The sequence below is a fragment of the Mus caroli genome, chromosome 1 (assembly GCF_900094665.2).
Source record: "Mus caroli chromosome 1, CAROLI_EIJ_v1.1, whole genome shotgun sequence".
Taxonomy (NCBI): domain Eukaryota; kingdom Metazoa; phylum Chordata; class Mammalia; order Rodentia; family Muridae; genus Mus; species Mus caroli.
The window spans coordinates 104,220,631-104,230,443 of record NC_034570.1 but is presented as its reverse complement, the minus strand read 5'-3'; positions in this window follow the sequence as shown (position 1 = coordinate 104,230,443).

Here is a 9,813-nt window from a genome sequence, read left to right as displayed (position 1 = left end):
GGTCTTCTTTGAAGGTCTTATAGAATTCTGAACTAAACTCATCCGGTCCTGGGCTTTTTTGGTTGGTAGACTACTAATGACTCCTTCTATTTCTTTAGGGGTTATGGTAGTGTTTAGAATATTTTTCTGATCCTGATTTAACTTTGGTGCATGATATCTGACTAAAAAATTGTCAATTTCATCCAGATTTTCCAGTTTTGCTGAGTATAGGCTTTTGTAGTAGGATCCAAATATTTTTTTTGGATTTCCTCAGTTTCTGTTGTCATGTCGCCCTTTTCATTTATGATTTTGTTGATTTGGATACTTTCTCTGTGCCATCTGGTTAATTTGGCTGAGGGTCTATCTTGTTGATTTTCACAAAGAACCAGCTCTTTGTTTCAATGATTCTTTCTATAGTTCTTTTTGTTTCCACTTAGTTGATTTCAGCCCTAGATTGATTATTTCCTAACTTATTCTCCTTTTGGGCCCATTTGCTTCTTTTTGTTCCAGAACTTTCAGTTGTGCTGACAAGATTTTAGTGTATGCTCTCTCCAGTTTCTTTTCGGAGCCACTGAGAGCTATGAGTTTTCCGCTTTCATTGTGTTTCATAAGTTTGGGTATGTTGTGGCTTCATTTTCATTAAATTCAAAAAAGTCTTTAATTTCATTCTTTATTTCTTCCTTGACCAAGTTATCATTGACTAGAGTGTTGTTCAGCTTCCATGTGCATGTGGGCTTTCTATTATTTTTTTGAAGAGTAGCTTTATCCATGATGATCACATAGGATGCATGGGATTATTTCAATCTTCTCGTATTGTTAAAGACTGTTTAGTGACAAATTATATGATCAGTTTTGTAGAGGTACTGTGAGGTGCTGAGTAGAAGGTATATTCTTTTGTTTTAGGATAAAATGTTCTATGGGTATCTGTTAAATTGATTTGGTTTATAACTTCTGTTAGTTTCATTGTGTCCCTGTTTAGTTTCTGTTTCTATAATCTGTCCAATGATGAGAGTGAGGTGTTGAAGTCTTCCACTATTATTGTGTAAGATACAATGTGTGCTTTGAGCTTTAGCAAAGTTTCTTTTATGAATGTGGGTGCCCTTGCATTTGGAGCATAGATGTTCAGAATTGAGAGTTCATCTTGGAAGATTTTACCTTTGATGAGTATGAAGTGTCCCTTCTTATCATTTTTGATAACTTTGGGTTGAAAATTGATTTTATTCAATATTAGAATGGCTCCTTTAGCTTGTTTCTTGAGACCATTTGTGTGGAAAATTGTTTTCTAACCTTTTACTCTGCAGTAGTGTCTGTCTTTGTCACTGGGGTGGATTTTCTGTCTGCTGGATACTGTTTCTGTATCCAGTCTTTTAGACTATGTCTTTTTATTGGGGAATTGAGCCCATTGATATTAAGAGATATTAAGGAAAAGTGATTGTTGCTTCCTGTTATTTTTGTTTTAAGAGTTGGAATTATGTTTATATGGCTATCTCTTCTTTTTGGTATGTTAAAAGAAGATTATTTTCTTGCTATTTCAAGTGTGTAGTTTCTCTCCTTGTGTTGAAGTTTTCCATTTATTATTCTTTGAAGGACTTTGTTTGTGGAAAGCTATTGTGTAAATTTGTTTTTATCATGGAATTTCTTGGTTTCTCCATCTATGGTATTTGAGAGATTTGCTGGGTATAGTGGCCTGGGTTGGCATTTGTGTTCTGTTAGGGTCTGTATGACATCTGCCCAGGATCTTCTGGCTTTCATAATCTCTGGTGAGAAGTCTGGTATAATTCTTATAAGTCTACTTTTATATGTTACTTAACATTTTTTCCTGTCTGCTTTTAATATTATTTCCTCTTTTGTGCATTTTCTGTTTTAATAATTATGTGACGGGAGGAATTTCTTTTCTGGTCCAATCCATTTGGAGTTCTGTAGTCTCCTTGTATGCTCATGGGCATCTCTTTCTTTAGGTTGGGGAATATTTCTTTTATAATTCTGTTGAATATATTTACTGGCCCTTTAAGTTGGGGATCTTCACTCTCTTCTATATCTATTATCCTTAGGTTTGGTCTTCTCATTCCGTTCTGGATTTCTTTGATGTTTTGGGTTATGAGCTTTTTGCATTTTCTTTGACTGTTGTGTCAATGTGTTCTATGGTATCTTCGACATCTAAGATTGTCTTATCTATCTCATGTATTCTATTGTATCTAATGCATTCTATATTCTCTTTCCTAGTTTTTTTATTTCCAGAGTTGCCTCCATTTGTGATTTCTTTATTGTTTCTACTTTCATTTTTAGATCCTGGATGAGTTTGTTCAATTCCTTCACCTGTTTGGTTGTGTTTTCCTATAATTCTTTAAGTGAATTTTGTGTTTCCTTTTTAAGGGCTCCTACCTATTTACTTGTGTTCTCCTGTATTTCTTTAAGAGAGTTATTTCTATCCTTCTTAAAGTCCTCCATCAGCACCATGAGATGTGACTTTAAATCCAAATCTTTTTCCATGTGTTGGGGCATCCAGGGATTCCTGTTTTGGGAGAACTGTGTTTTGTTGACACCATGTAGCCTTGGTTTCTGATTGTAAGGTTCTTTCTTGCACTTGCCTTTTGCCATCTGATTATCTCTAGTGTTAGTTGGTCTTGCGGGCTCTGGCTTTACCTTGTCCTTCCTGTAAGCCTGTAAACCTGTGTCAGCACTCCTGGGAAACCTGCTCTCCCCTGGCAAGACCAGTGCACATAGGGCTGCGGAACAGCCCCAGATCCTGGACGCAGATGGAGTCAGAAAGGACCCTGTCTCAGTTGCTCCACCACTCCTGCAACCTCTGTGCTTCTTGCTGGTCCCACCTTAGACAGTCACTAGGGAGAAAATGGCTTGAGAATACATTTTTAAATGTCTTCAAACTAGAGACTTAATCCTAACATTTGTATCTTTGCATTATTTTTCTGAATATTTTATACTTCAGGAGTATGTCAAAACCAAAAGTCTCTTGCAGAAATTATTACCTAACATTTCTTCTGTATATGGAATAAGATTATACATAACACCTCACCTTTCCAAGGGTAAAATAATACAATTTTTGAAATTGTCTAAAAATTTTAGAAATTGATGTAGACTTAAATGTGTTCTCAGCCATCTGAATCATGTCTTGAAAAATAAACATGTAACATCTCTGAGAAAACAATTAAACAAAAATGAAAACCTCTATCATCTTCCTTCAGAAAGACCACCATTTGTCTAATTTCCCCCTGGAATATTTTCAATTTTATAGACTATTTGCATATTTTTGTATTCAAATATTGAATGTACTACAGAATATTTGAAACCAATAATCTCCCAATTTTCTGAGAACCATCTTCCACTTATTTACTTCTAAATATCACAGAGGACCACCTTTTCTAATATGTACCCATTAAATCTTTTAAGTTTATTTGCTTATTCCACTTGAACTTGACTTTCAAATACCCCTAACCTGCTCATTTCTTTCCCTTCTCCATTTATTCTGTTGCTTAGCAATTCCAGTTTCTTGGGTTTAATTTTATGCCCCAAACAATTTATGTTTTGGTGTCTTGACCATTAGAGTGAACTCCAGAATAAAATATGCAATATTGTAACTCAGTGTCATCAGTTCAGTGGCATTTTAGTTATTTCACTGTCTTTCAGAAATTAAATTACTGTCAGTGAGATTGGTAAGTAAACAAAGATATTCATAGACAAGCCTGACAATCAGAATTCGGTTCCCAGGAGCCTCATGCTGACAGAAGAGAATTAGATTCTGTAGGCTGTCTTCAACCTTCCACACAAACACTGTGGTACATATGTACACACACACCCACACCTCCTCACACACACACACTAAATAAATGTAATTTTGAAAATAGAATTTATCATTCATGTCACCTTGTAAGTATATAACCACCAATAATTACACCATTTTGACTGTGTCATAGATAACAAATATGTAAGTTTTAGTGGTCCCTTTAACTACTTCCTTTAACAAAGCTAAATTCTTTTTTTTTCCAGTTTGTTTTAATAGATTTATGTCTGTTTACAGGCTGGCTAGTTTTATGTCAGCTTCACACAGGGTAGAGTCATCTGAAAGAAAGGAACTCAATTGAGAAAATATCCCCAAAAACCCCAACTTCAAGACATTTCTTAATTAATTGATGGGGGACACCCTGCCTATTGTTTATGGTGCCATACCTGGGCTGGTAGTTCTAAGTTCTATACATTAGCAGATGGAGCAAGCCATGTGGAATAAGTCAGGAAGCAGCAATTCTTCATGGCCTCTTCATTAGTTCTTGTCTCCATATTACTGTCCTGTTTGAGTTCCTATTCTGACTTTGTTCAAGATGAACAGTTATGTGGAAACATAAACTAAATAAGCTCTTTCTTCTCCAGGTTATTTTGGTCATGGTGTTTCATCACAGCAATCAGAATACTAAAACAGTTTCTTTCTTTAATTTTCTACAGAACCTCCTCTATGCAGAAATTAGAGATATCAGATTCAAAGGATCAGATTGTATCTTTCCTAAGCTCAAAGCTCTCCTGTTGATATTCATCTCATTAAATCTTGAAGTCATTCTTTGAAAATCTCATGACACTCTATATATCTGTACATCTTTTTGACCTATGAATCATAGCACAGTCTACTCTTGTTCCCTTTATTCCAGTTATATCAAGTTCTTTTCTCTTTTTTGACTGATAATTTGTCCTAGAAAATAGGAATGAGTCCTCCTCATTTATTTTCCATAAGCCTTCCCCAAAAGTTACCATTTAAAAAATATAATTTATAATTATATTTACAATGTAAAAATAAGATCTTTGCATGTCTATCAATTATTCATGCTTCATCTAAATGGAAGTTATCACTAAAATTATATTATAATTATTCAATTATTTATTGACAATTCCTTCCAGTTTACAAAAGCAGAGGTTCCACAAAATCTGAGACTATTGTCTGCTGTATTGCTTGTTGCAAGTTCAACATGCAGTAACTCTTGACTGCATAGATGAATGGAAAGAAATGTTTATGTGAAGGATCATTTTACAGTTGAGGGCACTTACAAAGGAAAGAAATATGCCAGGCTTCATATTTTAAGTGTAAAGTTTAGAAATTATCTTGGAAGCATTTACAAACATAATTATGAATATTGAAATTACAAAGAACATGATAATTTATGGAATGACTAACTAGAGTTCAGGGTAGGCTCAATTGTGTTAAAAATATATTACATGACTTCACTGAAAAATATTTATTTTTCCCAGAGTAATACTTTTGAATTTATAAGCTATTAATTATTCTCCTGTTTCCTAAATCAACTCACTCTTTAATCAGTGATAGGGACTTTTGCTTCATAAAGAAAACAGTAATAAAAACTAAAATACTCTAAATTTTTCAAAATTCATCCTCTGAAAATTGTTGTATTCAATCCAAATTTAGTGAGTTTTTTTTTTTCATTTTGTCTGCTACAGCAAATATCCTCTATCATCTTATCCAATAATGAATCAAAAAGGCATTTTGTCCTCTCTGATAGTTAGATGACACAGAGATTATACCACAGGCCCTTAAAGAACAATCTTGAAACACAAACATCAACAGAAAGAAAGGAGAACACAGAAATAAAAAAAGTTCTGATTGGAGCTCTATTTTCTTTCTCATCAATTTTTATACCAAATGGAAATACAGTACCTGTTACTGCTACAATATTAATCCAAAAGATCTTCATTTGCTGTAGTCATATTTATTTATGCATATTTATTATGTACTTTGCATTACAATTCAATGCTATCTCATAGTTTGTGAAAATCCTCTAGTTTCAAATTTCTGCTGTGTACCACTGTTAGCATTGTAGGTAAGTAGAGCCTTGACAAGCTATTTAAAGACTTCTTCTTTCTCTGTAGGATCCAGGAGCTACCAGGAACTTCACTCACTAACCTCATAGAGGTGAATGAAAGAATGAGGATTAGATTCAATTATTCTATACTGGAATGTTCTTGACAGCTTTCTCCTGTCAAATTTAGAGTTGAACAGGCACTTTTAAAAGAAAGTCATACTGATGAAAGTCTAACCCAAGTAATAGAACAATCCAGCTGGCCCAGAGAATTGTAGGAAAGAAGTGTATAATGTCTTAAAGTTTGAGAATAGTTTCTTTCTGATGTTCTGACAGGTATTATTTTTGTCCTCAGCATGTTGTGTGACACTACTCCTGGAGAGACAACGAAAAGCAATTACTTGCCACAGATAAACAATGACTAACAACCCAATGCAAGGATACCTTCCAACTCCACCTTGGTTTTATTGAAGTTACTTACAGAAATGTGTGTGAAGTGTTCCTGACAGTAGCAGATTTTGTTTTTCTTTGTCTTCTTTTTTAATATTTATTTTTTTATACTTTATTTTATTTTATTTTTAAACTCCAGATTTTATTTCCCTCCGGGTCTACCCTTTGACTGTTCCCCCATGCCATATCTTTAACTTTCAAATTTTTCTTTAGGGTTTTCAAACCACTTATGGTGGTTTACTGACCTTTTTGGTACAGCACAGATTTAATTCATCAACAAGTACAAGTCTGACTGACACTGAACCGAGCAGTCTAATTTCAGGTATCATTCTGTAAATAAATATCTTCAGGGCAGTCTACTGGACAACAGGGTTTTCTGCATTTCTGCCCTTCTTCATATATCTCAGATGAAAATAGAAATTGTGGTTAGTGGTGTATCTTAGTAGAATGCTTTACCAATATGTATAAAATCCTGGTTTGATCCGGAACACCACATAAACCAGAATTGATAGTGCAAGTTCTAATCACAGCAAATAGGAGATAGACAAGAGGAATACATGTTCAAGAATGTCCTCACCTACAAAATGAGTTTGAGTTCAACCTACATGGCATAAGATTCTGTCAGTCTGTGTACCAGAGGCTATCAGTGGAGTTCTCCGGCCAGGCTGGTGGGAAGGTTCAAGGGAAGGTACAAGCAAGGAGGGGGAAGTGCCTCTGTCACCTCCACTTCTGTTGTTGTTGCGCTGCTGCTGCTGCTGCTGCTGCTGCTGCTGCCTCTGCTGCCTCTGCTGACTCTGCTGCCACTGCCGCCACCACTCGTGGTGCGACTGCTACTCTGAGATGCTGTAATGGCTGCACTGAGCTAAACTGGCTTGTAAAAGAAGTGAAAGGGAGCTTCAGGTGATAAAAGCTTAAAAAATGCATTCTCTTCCTAGGCAGAGCTATTGTTACAGATGCGTTCAGATGACAGAATAATTCTATACACACTTACGCCTTCTGACAGGATATTATATACAGTTCTGGGGGTGGGTTGTGTCTGACAACAGGTGCTTCCTATTGGCTTCGCCTGAGATGCCACATCTATATGAGGGGGGACTTGTGGGAGCTGCCCCTACATGACTGATGGCCACAATTCTCTCTTTGCGGGACTGTGACTACATGATAGAAGCCTAGAGTCAGGAGCAGGCAAAGCTCTTACCATCCCTTCTGGGTCCTTGGGGCTTCAAGCCTTAGCTTGACCTTACGTGGCTTCCCCTCATGGTCCACTGCCCTTCAAGACTCTGTATCCTCTTTTGGTCCCTATTGCTGTGATAAACACCATGACTAAACTCAAATTGCAGAAGAGCAGCTTTAATTAGCTTTTACATTTTCTTCACTGTCATTGAGGGAAGTCTGGGTAGGAACACAAGCTGGAGCAGAGATAGGGACTATGGAGAAACACTTCTTATTGGCTTTCTCTCCACAGGTTGCTCAACTTGCTTTTTTATGCAGCCCAGGACATCCTTCCAGGGAAGGCACTGTCTACCTAAGACTGAGTACCCTCTCATCTATCATTAATTAAGAAAATTTCCTACAGACATACTCACAGGCCAATCTCCTAGACACAATTCCTTACTTGAAATTCCCTCTTTCCAGAACTCTAGTTTGTGTCCCAGCATAAATTGTGTCCAAAAATATAAAATAAATTTTAAAAGTAGACCTCCAAATTGGTGCTAAATGGAGTCTAATATTACTAAGTGAAAGAATGTGGTGAGAAAATCTGTGGGAGATACAATTCTTTTAGGCACAAGATGCAATGTACTTTGTCCTGAGGTCAATGTGAATGAATCAGCAATACATATTTAATGAAGTAGCTTTAAACAAACGTACAGAAAGCAAGGTTATGCACTGCTCATTTTTCAGACATTTCAGATATTTCATACTGAGATTTTCCAAAGCCTGTGTTTGCTAATAATGGTGGTTCAGTGTTTGTTAATTTAGTGTTTTGCATGTTGAAAGAAAAAACTAGACAAATTAGAACAACAGAGGTCACTTGAGAAGGAATGATTGATAAACAAGAGCAGTATTTAGCCTGGAAAATTTCAGAGAGCTTCTTCTGAAATGTGACTAGTAAGTAGTTGTACACAGCTGATAGCTGAGTGTAGTGGTAGTTTAAGTAGTCATTGCTAAGAGGCTGCCTTACTAGGACACTGTTCAGTTGCTGCCTATTATGGGCTAAATCTCAACAATTTCTGAGTAGCAGAAATGGCTCTTTCCCTAGAAAAGTGGGGTTTTTTTTGTTTTTTTGTTTTTTTGTTGTTTCTTTGTTTGTTTGTTTGTTTGGGTTATGTTTTTATTTTTGTTTTTTGTTTCTGTCCTGGCAATTTGTTTGGGGGGTGTTTATAAGTAAAGGATTCTAGTATCATGTGAGACAATGGCTTTCTAGAGTAGTCTATCTCATTTTACCTTGTTGAGGAAGAATCTCTATAACGGTTTCTTCTTTCATGCTGTGCATGCCATGCTAGTCATCTCAGGATGATTTGGGCAACTCTTCATCTCCCAACTTGTCATTAAGTGCAGCTTGATTCCACCTCCACTTAGTAAAATAAACGTAGTAGCTTCAGCTCTGTGACCTATATCTCCCAAAGCATGCTTTTTGGTGAGATTTACAGTACCAAGAATATTTTTCTCCTGTGGAATGGTCATGAAATGCAATTTATTCCCCAGAATTCATAAAGGCACACAAACTATCATTTTTCCAGATATGTTTCTATGAAAATAATTTTTATTAGTATGTTAATGCTATTTCTTTGTATTTGCTTTCTGGACAAAAAAAATCGCCAAGATTTTAAAATCTTTTTGTATTTGTAAGGACTTCAGTATAACTTTCTCTCATGAGATCTAACTTACTCTTATGACTAATCTCACTGTAAATTTTTTAGCTTTATGTGTAGTGTGCATTTTCCAAATCAACCAATGTGATACTTTGTTAGTACAGCTAATTTTCACCATTTAGAATAACTCTGTCTGCAAAACCAAATCACTGCTACTAAGTTTGCACATGGATGCCATAAACCAAGGAAAGAAAAATTTCTTAGTGAGTATATTTACTGGAAAATTGTGGGAGGCTTATTAATCACTTTGAATTCTGCTTTGTGCCTTTTTAAACAATGAGTCATCCTAAGAAAAGTCAATATTTTTAATTATCACTGTGATTTATCAGGCTAAATATTGTTAAGGTATTATACATGTTCAATGAGATTCCCTATATGTTCAAATGAATATTTGGCAGCATAAAATTAAAAAGGAAATCATTAGGTATAAAGTTGACATATATGATACATATTGATAAATTGTTTTAAGTGTGTATATTATTTTGGAGTACATATACTAAAAGAAGTAGAAAAAAACACAAGCAGTTATATTAGTTATATCTAAGTAGTACAAAGTAATATAAGATGACATCAAGTAATCTATGTAATGTCCTGGGCTATTCCCGTCCCGCAGGAACGCACACAGAACACAAGTCAAGACCTTTCGTGGTTACACTTTATTCATAATCGTGAGGTAGAACAAAGAAGGATAGAAA